Here is a 14,578-nt window from a genome sequence, read left to right as displayed (position 1 = left end):
AGCGCGGCTTGCTTTTCCCGTAATGAGCGGGTGTGGGTGAGAAGGGGGGAGAAGAAGAACGGCTCTGTTGCATGTCCTTCGCTGTTTTTGATGCCGAAGCGATTCTTTATGATGTTCCCTGCTCTCCTGTCGACGGAGCTGTGAACTCAGAGAGCTCAACGCTGTCTAGGGGGTCTAAGGGAGTTTCTCTCGGACTTTGACCGCTCTAACCTTACCCAGTGCCCCTTAAAGGCACCTGGAGCTGTTTCACGAAAAGGAGAAAAAAATACTTGGGTAGAGAGAGTGCATTGTGGCAAAAGGACTCGTGGATGGAAAGGTCACCCTCAGCTTGTGGAAGAGCTGGTTGCTGATCTTTCAACTTGGTTGGCTGGTATTTAAATGCTGCATTGGAAGCCCCCTACCCCTGATCTCAGGGCACATGTGACTCTTTGGCTGTCTCTGTAAGTCATTTAAAAACCCGTTCTGAGTAGTGTTAACTTGCATGTGGTGTGGCAGACATGACACCCCTCTCTGAATTTAGGAATCCTAGGTGGGTCCAGATATGTACACAGTGGAGTACCCTTCGATTGAGGTGCCTTTCCTCAGCATCTTCTGTGTGTGCATGTGTGTTGGTGTTTGTGTATGTGTGTGTGCTTGTGCGTGTGCATGTGAATGTGTGTGTGTGTGTTCCATCATGCACAGTGGATGGCTGGCAGGCAAATAAGCGGAGTCGTGTAATAACCATCACAGAAAAGCAGAGAGATGTAGGAGGGTTGGGTTTGTCAGAAAGCTGATGATTTAACAGGAAGACCCTAGAACGGCAGGCTCCTCCTCAGAGGAGAATGGAGAATATGTACGCGTCATCTTAAGAGCCTCTTGGAAAAGCTCTTGGCTGTTAATTAAAATATGAAACCTTTTGATAGGATGGCCCTTTCCAGCCTTATATTCCTATTCCTTTCCTTTTGTTGCACTTGCTGCAAGAAGCAGTGTGCTCTGGTCCTGCTGGGAGCAGAAAGACCAGTCTTTAAGGATGGAGCCTGCTCTCCCGTTGGTTTTCACTGTTGCCTTTACTTCAGGGTCGGCATGGTCCACAGCAGGATCCTGCAGCAATCTAGCCTGCTCTCTGTGAGGCATTTTCAGGGTTGTGGCTGCTTGCATTTTGATTTCTGCTAACAGCGTGTATAAACATGCTTGTTTACAAATTATAACTGGAATTCAGTGGAATACAGCACACACCCTTGAGAAATCTCTTATCTAGTGGTGGATGCTGTTGCAAAAACAAATGGCATGATCCTTATACATCTTACGCAGTGCATGCATGCTTGTGTTTTGTGTGTGTGTGTGTGTGTGTGTGTGTGTGTGTGTGCGTGTGTGTGTGTGTGTGTATGTACATGAGAGAGAGACAATGTGTGTTTGTGTTATACCCTTGTAAGAGTCAATATGTGAGAGTCTCTTTATTCTATAGATTTTCATTGGACAGAACAGGAGAGAAGTGTGTGCGTGTGCGCGCGTGCGTGCGCGTGTGTGTGCGCACGCCTGTGCATGTGTGTGTGCATGTAGGGGGGGGGGGTTGTATAATGGAAAAAATGAAACTGGCGCTAGCGGCCTCAGATCTTTGGAGCTGAATTCTTCCAGGGGGTCAAAGTTCAGCCGCAGCAGCGCCGCTGAGCTGCGATTGGCTGAGGAAAGGTGAAATTAAATCCACAGTAAACTTTTGACCCCGCAGGAGCTCTGTGGATACGCCCAGCGCCGGCCTGGAATGGAATCCTCTCGCTTCCTGTATGTGCCTCATGGATCTGCACAGCGCTGCATGTGGGAGCGACAGAGAGGAGGGGAGGGGAGGGGAGGGGAGGGGAGGGGAGAGGGGGAGACCTCGTAAGAGGGAAAAGGGAGAAAGATAGTCAGGAAGGCAGACAAAAGGAATGCAGGCTTTTCAACAGCGTGCCGTAATTAGACACACAACTCCCTGTTAAAAAAAATAAAAAAGAGAAACCTATAGGAGTGCAGCAAGGGGCAGGCTGTTTGGCTGTGTTGTCCGTCATTAGAGATCAGGCAGGGAAGGGGGGCCCCCCGGGCTCCAGCGACTTAACGATTTCACGAGTTAAACTGGGAGAGCAGCGCTCTCTGTGATGGCCTCACGAGGGCTGCTGGGGAGACAAAGTCAGAGCGTGGCCCTGCAGGGCTCATTGCTATAGCCTGCTTTTGCACATCAGGCCGAAAAGCCAAAACTGAAAGGGCTTGTTGGCACTGGAGAAGCTCATGAGCTTCAGATGCTTGTGACACACCCCTTTCGTGGTGTGTTTAAATGAAGGCGTGTTACAATGATAGGGTTTGTGCATGGGTGGGTCTCTTGTTGTTTATGCGTGTGAGTTTGTGTGTCTGTGTTTACGCAATGAACACAGTGCATTTCTAAAAGAATAAATCTGAATTTATTAGTAGTTTTTCTGATATTCCGTTTTGCAGGAGGAGACTCCCATGACCTACCATTGACCTGCATGAGTCTTTGAATTTTTTTTTTGTTATTTTATTGTATTTTTACCAGTGTTGCTGGTACAATGAGGGCATTAAGTATACAGTTATGGTTTATAAAAAAAAAAAAAAGTTCTGAGTTCTGAGCGTGGTCCCCAAGATGAAGACGAGGATGATGAAGGTTATGAAGAAGGACAGGCTGTGGGCGGAGTGGGTGGGCAGCTTGGCATGACAGCTTCCTCCTCTCTGGCTGCCTGTGGCTCCAGCACCATATGGCTGCTTAACGGATGGATTTCACATAAGCCGTCCCCTGGACATTTTTCCCATTGAATCCAATTACTCCACCCTTCGGAGACAGTCCATTAGATGAAGAGTCCCAGAGCTCTGTGCTAATGGCATAGGAGATTGATACCAACAAGAAATATAATGATTTCCAAAGAGCAAAGAGCTCCCCTGCCCCCATACATGTTTACTGTGAATATTTAAAGTGGGGACGCTTTTTGTTTGTAGTGGTTGTCTGTACTGGGTGAATTTTCACTGACACAAAGGATAATGGTAGAACAAGTTGTGTTTTTGGAAGCATCCAGGCATGCGAGTGTATGGCCTGTGTGTTTGTATTTTTGTGTGTGTGTGTGTGTGTGTGTGTGTGTGCGTGCTCTTGCTTCCATGCAATTATCCGCCCTCTCTTGCTGTGCTTTTGTTTGAGCTGGTGATTGATGAGAGAGTGGGAGTAAAATGTGATTTGTTGTCCCCAGCGGTCGAGATTTTCTGCCCCGCGACATGGTCAGCCGGCTGTGCAGTGCCGGCTTGTTTTCCACCTCTCATTTTCTTTGTGTTTTTCCTGGACTGATGCATGTGCCTCAGTGGACATTGCTGTTTTTGACTGCTGTGCTTTTGGCAAATGGGAAGGTAGGATGGTGGTTTGGGGGGTTGGGGAGGGGGGCATTAGATATGCTTTCTCAACAGGAGCCTTCCATGAAACACACAGTGATGATTCAAATAGCTCCTCTCCCCTCTGAACAACCTTTCCCTTCTCCCTGCGTGTGTGAAAATCCCCTGGAATGAGAGGTATGCTCTGATTGGCTGGAACTGGACCGTGATTGACCGTGATTGGCTGTGACTTGCTGCGTGTGGCTGCACGCACCCCGGGACATCCCAGGCTTGCGAGAGCTGAAAACATCCGTCTTTGCTGGCGTGCTTGTGTTTTTGTCTCTGCGAGTGTACATGCCTGTGTACATACATGCATGTAACATTTTGTAAAAAGCCTTAAATGGACAGCCAGGTAGGCAAAGAGAAGTCTCCAAACATCTGAGGACAGGGCTTGTTTTGTTTGCCCATCAACTTTGCAGGCTACCTAAAATAGAGCTGATTCACCTTAGTGCCAGTGAGAACCCCCCCCAACCCCCCTCCCACCCCCCTGCTGCGCTTTCTACCGCACGGTCTGCATGGGAGGGGCCTCCACTTGTTCGAAACGGACACTTCTGCACCTCCCGCAGACACCAAAACACCTCGTCACCTCGACGGGAGGCAGACAGTCTGTCCTGACAGCTACGAGCTTGTGCAGACAAAAGGCACATGATTTTTCTCTTTGTGTATTTCACTTGTGTATCAGTTGCTCTCCCCCCGTCTGCACTTGGTAGATGTGTCCCATCTGTGTCCACGCTTAGCTGACCAGTCCTTTATTGCGAGCACAACCATTTTGCGCGAGAAGGTGAAACTGATCTATGGTCAGTGCCACAGAGCACAGTAATTGCAGGCTGCTGGTTCAGTTCCCAGGTAGGGAAGTGAAGGGGTGAAGGGTAATATCTCAGATGGCACCGCGGTTTTGTTAGTGTCCGGTTTTGTGAATGGGGAGCATTGTGAGATCAGTCTGGCTAAACCCGCTGGGTTAAAGGGAGCGGGTAACGCATGGTTAGTCTCCGCTTCCCACTATGGACGTGTCTGCAGCGAAGCGGTGGCTTGCTTCCATAGCGGCTCTGTTAGTGTCAGCCTGGTTAGTGTCATCCTGACCCACGGACTTCCTGTTCCTGAAGCCTGACCGGTTAATGGGGGGGGGGGGGGGGAACCTGAAAAATGTTCTGAAGTTTATACCTGCATCATTTTCCAATCTTGGCATGACTTTGCAGATAAGTCTTGTGCCAAAATGAGTGCAGCCTTTCTTGTCTTATTCATATTAATTGCAGTTTTGGAACTTCCTAGCATTTGTACAATTTGAGGTCTTTTTTGTTGAGTACTTCGCAGAGTACCTGTAGATTGTTGTATGTAGACAGGAGAAAATTTGGACCAAATGGTCATTTAGTTGACATTAACCCTTACTGCTGGCAAATGTAGGTATTTTTATGTGTTAATTCTCAAAATAACAATTTAATTTTGAGGATGAGTGGCGGACCCGATGCATTAACAGTACCTTTTGTTATTCACCCCCTGTGAGAAATGTACAGTGCCAGTAAAAAATAAAGTTCCTTTTTGTCTCCCGATTGGACGTTTTATAAGCCTGGTGCAGCTGTGCTGTGACAACCGTAAAACCACAACAGCATGCGCCTCAGTGGTGTGCCAGTGGTGGCACCAGGGCTGTTTGACGCCAGTCATACTCTGAGTGATGACTGCTCCGTTTTGCTCGCTGCTGGCACAGTGCTGTAGAACATGGGCCCTGTCTGACTGGAGAGCGACAGCCACTCCAAATAGGGTGGGCAGGATGCATTGATTGACCCTATTACAGTAATTAGGCCCGAGATGCCTCCAGAGCTGCTGCTGGCCCCTGGCTTAACAGAGCCGTGAAATCGCTGCCCCGTCTGCCGTTTCATTCACATCCTGTAATTAGATTATAAATAGTGGCACCAAATGTTTTGAAGCTGTATAATTTTCTGAGGAGGGGTGTAATTTTCTATTCCTGATTGAGAATTGTTAGTTAAAGCCATAAATTACAGCTCTCTACACTGGGCGGGGGGGGGGGGGGCGACACACAGCCTGGTTTCATGCGCTGAACAGAGCACCTAGTCTGGGTACTCACAGGCTGCGCACACAGGTGCAGAATGACTGGGCTGCTGCTTCTTGATGTCATCTGAGAGAATTCTGTGAAAATTATGGCACCCAGCACCCCCATGCCTCTCACCTGCTGCCTCTGGCTTTGTTTTTTGAGGAAAGCCTAAAAGAGTAGATCTTTCTACAGCTCGCTCGCACGCACGCTGTCTTTTGTTTACTATAACTCGTTCACGCAGACTCGGCCAGTCAAACTGACACGCATACTGAGCCGTGTGGTTATGCACACTCAGGGGTGGAGTCTCAGTGTGAGTGACAGGTGTCTCTGAAACATGGCAGGGCTGTTTGTGGTGTTATGGTTCGAACATAGGACCCTGGACCTGACGGCACAGGTTTATATCTTAGATGCTGCTGTTGGTTGAAGTATCTCAGGTAAAAAAAAAATAATAATTCTCATCTAGAAATGGATTTATGAAAGTATTAAAGTATTCGATTTTTCTTGGAATGAAGGATATTCACAGCTATGATGTAAAATTTTACACAAGTTGTCCTGGATGAAGGCCTCTTTTCACCAAAGAAAAGATGTGAGAGGTGACAAGAGGCCTTCTCTGGAATTATGCCTGACCTAATCATTACCACCTCAGTACATTACATTATATTGTATTACATTGTGTCTGCTGGTAGACACAAGTATCCAGAGTGGTTTTGCATTGCTTAGTCTTTATGTTATTTATGTATAAAGCTAGATATTTACTGAGACAATGTGGGATAAGCACCTTGCCCAAGAGCAGACTGGTAGTGGCCCACTTGGAAGTTGACCAGTGGTAACGCCCTTCTCTCTACCACTACATCATGCTGCTACATCATACAGACATAGTCAGGTCGACATGCTTCCTTTCTCAGGAGACAGTGCCAGAGATGCCATAAGCTCATGAAAAGTCCGTAAATGGGATGGCTGTTTTCACAGGGGTTATGCAGGGGAAGTGAGGAACTTGGCTATTGCTATTTGATGAGGAGCAGTTGAGCAGGAGTTCTCTTTGTGAGATAAAGAGAGTTTGTGTGTGTGTGTGTGTGTGTGTGTGTGTATGTATGTATGTGTGTATGTATGTATGTATGTATGTATGTATGTGTCTGTCTGTCTGTCTGTCTGTCTGTGAAGGAGGGGTGGCGGTTGAAGTTTGTGTCTGGGTTGCAATTTGTTCAGATGTGCAAGCACCCCCTTCCCTGCTCTGTGGGTCACATTCTCTCTGGACCAAAGGGTGGGGGTGGGAGGCAGTTTTTTTTTTTTTATCACCATCCCCTAATTGTCACTCTGTCTCCTTCAGAGCTTTGCGTCTTCAACCAACCAGTCCTCTCATTTTTTCTCCTGTCCTCTTGAGTCTTGAGGCTTGGCATGAGTTCCTGATAGCCAGTGCGTATTAAGAGTGGATAATGGAGGCTTTATTCCTCTTTAGAAAGCTAAATCTGCACATGTACACACATGCTTGGCATATGTCTGCAAGTCTGAGCTCCTTCCACCCTCCCTCCTCTGTCTGTCTCTCTCTACTCCCTTTGTTTCTCCCTTCCTTTCTCTCTCCCGACCCCTTTTTCCTCATTGTCTCCACCTCTCTATCTCTCTGTCGCTCTTCCTTTCTGTCTCTCCTGCTCTCTGTTGCTCTCTCCCTCCCTCTGACTCTCAACAATCATCCACGTTTTCTTCTCTTCAGAATGAATTCCTTTTCCTGACTTCTTTTTGAAAGAAGACACAGAAGTTTGTGTGTTTGTGCGTGTGTATGTATAGATACATGGACACACCGGCTTAGCTATCTTTGAACTGTCTAAGTGGATATCCCTGGTGACGTTTCTGAGTGTGTTTCCAGTGGGTGTCACTGAGATCAGAAGATCAGGGGATTTACATTTTAACCAAGTCAGCTTGTGTCTGGAACGTATAGGACTGTGATGAAATTCAGAAAAACAAGTGAGTCATGCATTTCCACTGCAGCTCCGCCCACCGCGTCAGGAAATGCGCGTGGGATGCCGTGGCAAGGGGGGTGTGGCCCTCGCCCTCGTCCCGCTGTCACTGAGCGTCACCCGGACCCCGCCAACTGATTTCTCACATGATCTCTGAACCTTAGGTCCGCACAGGTGGAGTCATTGTCCCCCACACATTGTGAGGGCAGGTTACTTTCACTATCTCTTCCTCTCACTCAATTAAACCTCCTCTACTGCCATTACCTTATAAAAGAACATGATTGTTAAGCGGTGCTGTATGGAATAGAACTCTTAATTAAAACTGCTGTATATTATCACTAATAGGTGGTATTTATCAATGCACGAAGGAACAACAAAAAAGAGTGAGAAAGAGCAAAAAAATCCCCTTAGTTTCTCTTTCTATAAATAGCAACCTTTTTTCTCTCTCTCTCTCACTCTCGCTCATTGAGTTTAAGGGTGTGAGGCGTTGTTCTGTTTAACCAGTCTAAGTGACCTGAAATGTCACTGAGGGTTTTTCTGTGAAAAATCTCTGTTTGTTTACCTCAGTTATTATTTAACTTGAGTGTCTACTTGGAGCTTGAAAATAATTTGGTGTGTAATGGACGGCAGTGAAGGCAGCCCGGGGAAAGTGCTCAGGCAAGCACACACTTCATCAGGTTCCCTTTGAAAGGGCTGATTTACTGATTCTTGCTATGTCCAACCAAGTGCTTTCCCTAGGGTCTTTTTTCTGAGACAGCCACCCTAAGTACCTTTTTATGAATTGATTTAACTCTCCATTTAGATTACCTCAGAATTACCAAACCCTTTACGTGTGCATGTGGTTTAATTACATTTTCAGAAAAACAAGACCTGGTTGAAGATGCCTCTTTTTGCAACTGTCAGTGATGCAGGTGGCTTATGGGTGTTGTACTGATTTGCTCCATTTATGAATCTTATTGTCACAGAAATTCTCATATATGACCAGATATTTGGCTCCTGTGCTCCCTCTGTCCTTGCTTCCTTGTACCTCCCTTTCCCTCACTCAGTATTCTTTCCTCCAGCATTTATGGCCCATATTTCATATCACTTATAGGCCCTAATCCATTTTTAAAGTCCATTTCCAAAACCATACAGTGGATCAACACTGATAGTACCAGCAGACAGGCATTTTACAGTTAGAAGTGTCTGTGTAAATATTTAGATGATTTGATGACCCATCTAAAAATATACACTGATGATAGTTGATGCACACTGATACACTATGCACTGATGTTCAGTTTACAGTACTGTGCAACTTGGACATCACTTCTTACCCCATAAAAGGTCTCCCTTGAAAGTTCTTGAAGCCCAAAACACTGTGAATAGTAGTGGAATTTTACCAAGTCACCTCTATCAGCTACGAGGAACAACATTATAACAAATTACTTGCATGAAAATTCTTCTCCCAGATGCACCTCTTTGAGTCATGTTTTGAGGCTGATAACTGCTGTGTTGTCAGCGATGCCACTAAGAAAACCTTGCCATTTCATTAGGTTATCATTCTTTTAGAAGTTGATGGCAAACCGATAGCAGAATCAGATGTAACTTTTGAAGTTGTTAGTCAGAAAACCTGAGAATCTTTTACTAGGGGTTTCCCCCACTGTGCGGCCTCATCGATTGGTTAGAGCTGCACTTCCTGTACTTTTTTAAAATTGGCTCCATATGATGTCTGTCGTTTTGCCACACAAGGCCTATTCCCTGTAGGTCTTGGCTGCCAGGCTAATTTATCCAAATGAAGAGGTGTCCAACGTCCTCAATTCAAACGCCTCTGAGGCTCTTCCTGCTGTACAGATGGGGCCCATCTCTGTGATCAAAAACAGTAATGCCGCATTTTTATGTCTTGATGCACTTGGAAGTCCACAACTCCCTCCAGCTGACGTCTTCTGCTGGGTGAATACCATGTGTGTGCGCAGTTTCGGCCAGAACATGTGGAGCATTGTGAGAATGTGCAGTTTCTGTGAGAGTGTGCGCAGTTTTGGTGAGAAAGGGCAGTTTCAGTGGGAAGGCAGGCTGTGTTCCAAGTGTCTGTGGATCAGGGCGACGGGCGGTTTTCAAGGCTTCAAGCCCCGGTAGATTGTTTCTCCCTGTTTTTTCTCTTTCTGTACTGTTTTCACTCTTTTTGTTTTTCTTTGTCATTCCACATTCTGTCGCTGCCTGTCTGCATCCAAACTTTTTTCCAGTTTCTTTTTTTCATGCAAGAACCCTCCTTCCCCCTGACATTACATTATATTGTTGGCATTTAGCCGATGCTCTTAGCCAGAGCGACTCATATAGGTTACAATTATTTACACGTTATCCATTTATACAGCTTGATATTTACTGAGGTAATTCTGGGTTAAGCACCTTGCTCAAGGGGTTACAGCTGCAGTGCCCCAATAGGGAATCGAACCGGTAACTTTTTGGTTACGAGTCCTGCTCCTTATCACTATGCTACACTGGCGCCCAAAAACAAAATCTGTTTGCACACTTGAACGTTAGAGCTTTACTGGTTGATGGATCTGGGAGTGGGCTGGCCTGGTACCTCATCTTTGTTTTGGGAGAGCGTGTGTTTCACAGAGCTCAGATTTAGGAGCCATGCTGCAGATTAGAGTGTCCCTTCGCCACTCTGATCAGCACAGTGGCTTCACTGCATTGTGCAGGCCTGAGAGGCAATATGCAGAAGGGTATAGCCGCCGCCCTCTTCCTGCTCAGATCTCCATGCTCACACAGTGCACCTCACCAAGTTCATATTTTAGGCTCCTCAATATCTGAATTTGGCTGTGAAGAGAATGGGGTCGAGAAAGAGATTTCTTATGCAATATTTTTGCTACTTGTGCAAGACTCTCTGTCACCTGCATATTTTTGCTATGTTTGTTTAAGGAGACATTCAGCTGCTGCTGTGAGTGTCTTTGAGCGTGAGAGCGTTCGAGTCGGGTCCAGCAGCATTTCCGGTTTGCTGCTGTGCTGCAGTAAGCCCCCCCCCCAAAACCACCCCACTCTGAACGGCCCTACGGAGAGCATCGGAGGAGGTTCTGCAGCATCGGAGGCGCACAGCATCGAGCTGCTCAGGGGGGAGTGCGTTCGTTCCATTCTGAGTTAGCCCTGTGCTGTAGATGGAAGGTGCAATTCCCGGAACTCCTGTTCTGCTTTGTGTGTGTCTTTGCTCACACTTAGCACCCCCACCACCACCACAGAACCCGTTCCCCAGTGCGCTGACGCCGCATCATCTCGTTTGCATGTTCTGCATGCTTTGTGATTCCTGATAAAGTGGAGCTTCAAGGAAATGCTCCTCCACTGGAGTCTGAGTACGTCTGAGGTCAGCCATGTTTGCAGCAGGCCAGCAGAGAAATCGTAAAGTATGGCAGGTTTATTTGGACTGAGCGCAAACTGGTACAAATTCTCCTCACCTCCCCTTTCCTGTCTTCATGAGGCACTGAGCTGAAAGTTCATTTCTTTATTAGTCACAGAGGTTGGATTTTGTTCTATAGAAGGCCAGGTGCCAAACTGCGGCTTGGCGCCTGTTTGCATTTTCTCCAACTGCTGTTTCTGTTAAGGGGCTGAGCTAAGAGAAGTCAACCAGAGTTCAAACTATGAGGGTTGTATGGAAACATTAAGAACAGGCTTCCTGCTCCTATGACATTTCCTTTTGAGTTTGTGCGTGCATGTGCGTGCATGTGTGTGTGTGTGTGTGTGTGTGTGTGCGCGTGCATGTGCGCACGCGTGTGTGTGTGTGTTTGGAGAGTGGTTTGGTTTGGTTTGGTTATGTGGGGGTGGGGTGGCGAGTAGGGGCAGGGAGGTGTGGTATCACATGTTTGTGTGAATATATGCAGTTTTATGTTCATGAGTGCGCATACAGTTGCTCAGGTCCACACAGTTGGCAGACCTTTTAAAAACCCATTTGCTGCGAGTGATACACAGACGGTTCCCCTGTTTGACTACTTGGGCGCTTCGCAGTTATTTCTGCTTAGGTGCTGGTCCACTGTCACCCCCCTCAGCACACATCATACGGGGCTGTCCTGTTCAGTTCTTCAGGAGAATCGCTAGCTCCGTTTCGTAGCAGGAAGTAGGTGAACTTATGGGTGACCTGGTTGGAGGTGGTGTCCTGCCTCCTGGGCGTCTCCCTCCCCTCCCTGCGCGTGACTCATTAAACTGCTGCCGTGTGCAGAGATGAGACTCGCAGTGCGGGGACATCAGGAATCGCCTGCTGGAAAAGACAGATGGCTCAGGACGTGGCTGCACACTCCAGCACCTCTCGTAGGGGACTGCTGTGTCCAGCGCAGACGCATATGGTGCGCTCAGCATCACCCTGTTTTGACCTGCAGAATGTTTTAAACATGTATTGTGCCCAACTTCCCTCTCTTTGTGGGCATAGCTAACCTAAGCAAGTGAATATTAGGGGTTGTTTTAATGGCTCGACTGAAAGCTTTCCTTGGGGATAAATCGTTTGCAAGTCGTTTTTGGGTTCTTGGTGTTTGAACCAACTGAGTCCACCTCTGCCAGAAAAATTAAATAATTTTATTTGTACTTTTGAGCATTTCCCGATCTCTTTCAACGAATAAAAATGCTATCAGCTAAAGTTGGCTTTGTATTTGTTGGTGGAGGCCCAGTGCATAACAGTAGCTTCATTAATCAGCAGTAGCAGGATCTGGCAAAAATCGCAGAGGTTGTTGACATGCAAACGATGGTAAATAGGCTTACAGAGTTCACAGTCAGCAAGGAACTAGCTAGGAAAAGAGCCTCAGAATGTGTGCCCCCGTGGCACCCAGTTCACCTGCAACGTGCAGAAATTCCAGTAGTTGTGTTTCTGCATTTGGTGTGCCCACCTTCTAGACCATGTTTCCAGCAGCTACTGTCATCTGTTCAGTAACTGTACATGGGCAGGTGCACCTGTCTCAGAGGGGGATACCTGACCTGGCAGCACAGCATCTGAGGGACTGGTAGGTTTAAACTGTCTGGTTTACAGCCTTGCCTTACCATTAACACAATTGTGTTTGTCTAGATGTATGATCAAGGATTGGGGTTATGATGATAAATGAGTCCCATTTGGAAGAGCGGCATCGTTGCCCCCGTTAGGTAGCAAAGCCTTGTGTGTGTATGCTAGGACCACCTAAGGACAGTGGAAGCTCACAGAGAAACTGATATTTTCTAAACTGTCACTCATTGCTTTCTGTTGCTGCTGTTTTTCTCGCCATCTTGGATGGCGGGTATTCAGCCGAATGTGAGAGGGGTGCTAACAGATCAGGAGAGCAGGCACAGAGGAGGAGGGGGAGACGGAGTGAGATGACAAAAAGAAATATGCAGATGAGGCAGAGTCAGGCATTAGCACGTTTCCAGGAAGGGGTAGTGTCTGCGAAGACTTGCGCTGGGGGACCCAAACAGGATGCTGGCTTTTGGGTGCTTCCTGTTTTACTATAATTTTTTTTTCCTGTGAAGTTTTGGACATTTTTAGTTAATCTCAGGGACAGGAAGAAGAGGGAGGGGCTGCTGCTGCTGCCGTTTTTTTTTTTTTTTTTTGTTTCCCTTTGGGAAGCGGCCAATAGGACATTTCCAGCGGGAGGAAGGTTTGGCTGGCCGCCAATAAAAACAGAGAGGCAGTCAGTGTCTGGGGGTCAGAGAATAAGTAAGACTGCGCTTTGCTGAGAGAGGCAGCCCCCAGGCGTGTCGGCGGGCAGTCGCGGTAACAGCAGGACCGAGAGAGGCAGGTTCAGGTCATCATCCTTGTCATTCACACGTTCAGGGGATGCCTTTACCATGCGTACGGTTTCACACCATCTGCTACCTGTGTTTGAGGCGGGATTTTTTTCGGTGTGTTTGGAGGTTCAGTAAGCGGTATCCCACAGTGGGATTTGATCCCTGACCCTCATAATCAGAGATCATAGAGCCAATCTGAATCTTGAAGGGTTTATTTCCTTCCCCTCATCACGGCAGCTCAGTGTCCTTTGCTTTCTGGTAGTGTGGGAGGCTGGAGGGTAACTCTTACTCAGCAGGGGATTTCTGAGTGTGGAGTCCAAATTGGCAGAGTTTTGGGCTTGATTATTGGTCAGGACACTGAAGTAATACAAGTGAAGGCACTTTATCTCAGTTGGAAGAAAACATGCACCCAACATGTGTAAACTGTTGAAGAGTGAAGTAGAATGTAGAAGTTCACATATGTTCCTTATGTGAATGGCTTCATTAAAAATTAAAATAAAAAAATTAAAAAGTATTGAAAGTATAAACCTGCACGCTGCTCTCGAATCTCTCTGGAAGATGGTTAACAGTGATGATGCTCACACACTTCTGGAAAGCATTTGGAGCCCCCATTCACTGCTGTTGCTGTACCTTGTTTGACTGAATGAGCTAGAGGTCGTTCCTAGCTCTTGCCAGCCTCAAAGACACCCTCACAGGAGAAATACCTCTTTAGCACCCCCTTCAGTGGGTCACACAACAACACGAGTGTCATTTAGATGAGAAACAGCCCTGAAGAATGGTCACGACAAGTGTAACAGTGGGCCGATGTTGAGTTTGAAAATGTATTTTCTAATTCAAGATTTGAGTGATGTTTTTTGTTTGATTACCGTTTCTTGTTCTCTAGTGCTTGTGGCACTGTCTGTCAGGGCGATCTTAGTGAATTGGAGGTGTGTGTTAGTTAGCATTAATTTGAGGATCAGATCTTCAGCAGTGAACTGATAAAGTGTCTTTTCCCCCCTTGGAAGGAGGAGCCCACACATTACTAAAGACCAGACAAAACTCTGGACAGGCCACGGCTGAACGCAGATCAGACTCATGCCAAGGTGGGTAAGTATGCTTTTCCCACAATCTCCCAATAAGGTTTGTCAGGTGACGTTAAATAATGAGCTTGTGCGACGTGCAGGAGCTCTGAGTCTGATCTCATGTGTATGCGACGTCCTTGCTGGAGGAGATTCCTCCTCTATTTTCCCCTCCTTCACTTGCACTGTAAACGCTCCCTCAAGATGGCCCCGCTGCTCGGGAAGCACATGGGAAAAGTTTCATTTCCACCCATAAAAAGAACACGGCCAGGAGCAGCCCTCAGTTCCAGCCTTACAGTCCTGAAAGACCATTTAGGGTTCCTTTCTGCCAGATTGTTCCCAGGGAAAGTTTTTGGTTGGGTGCATCAAGCACAAATCAAATGGCTGTGTACTATGTGGTGAATCCAAGTAAAAACCTTCCCTGGGTTTTCTTG

General features: G+C 47.0%; 1 protein-coding gene across 3 annotated transcripts in view; it reads left to right on the top strand.

Annotated features, from left to right (window-relative positions):
• Window positions 1–14,578, top strand: part of LOC118779431 (nuclear receptor coactivator 3-like) — a 51,168-nt gene that overhangs the window by 14,349 nt on the left and 22,241 nt on the right. For 2 of the 3 annotated variants that reach the window (XM_036531550.1, XM_036531548.1), the window contains exon 2: window positions 14,091–14,172. The gene's annotated coding sequence lies outside the window, so the exon portion shown is untranslated. The remainder of the gene's footprint in view (window positions 1–14,090; window positions 14,173–14,578) is intronic. The other variant, XM_036531549.1, reaches the window with a different exon arrangement.

The sequence above is a fragment of the Megalops cyprinoides genome, chromosome 6 (assembly GCF_013368585.1).
Source record: "Megalops cyprinoides isolate fMegCyp1 chromosome 6, fMegCyp1.pri, whole genome shotgun sequence".
NCBI classification, from domain to species: domain Eukaryota; kingdom Metazoa; phylum Chordata; class Actinopteri; order Elopiformes; family Megalopidae; genus Megalops; species Megalops cyprinoides.
This window is presented reverse-complemented; position numbering and strand designations above follow the sequence as displayed.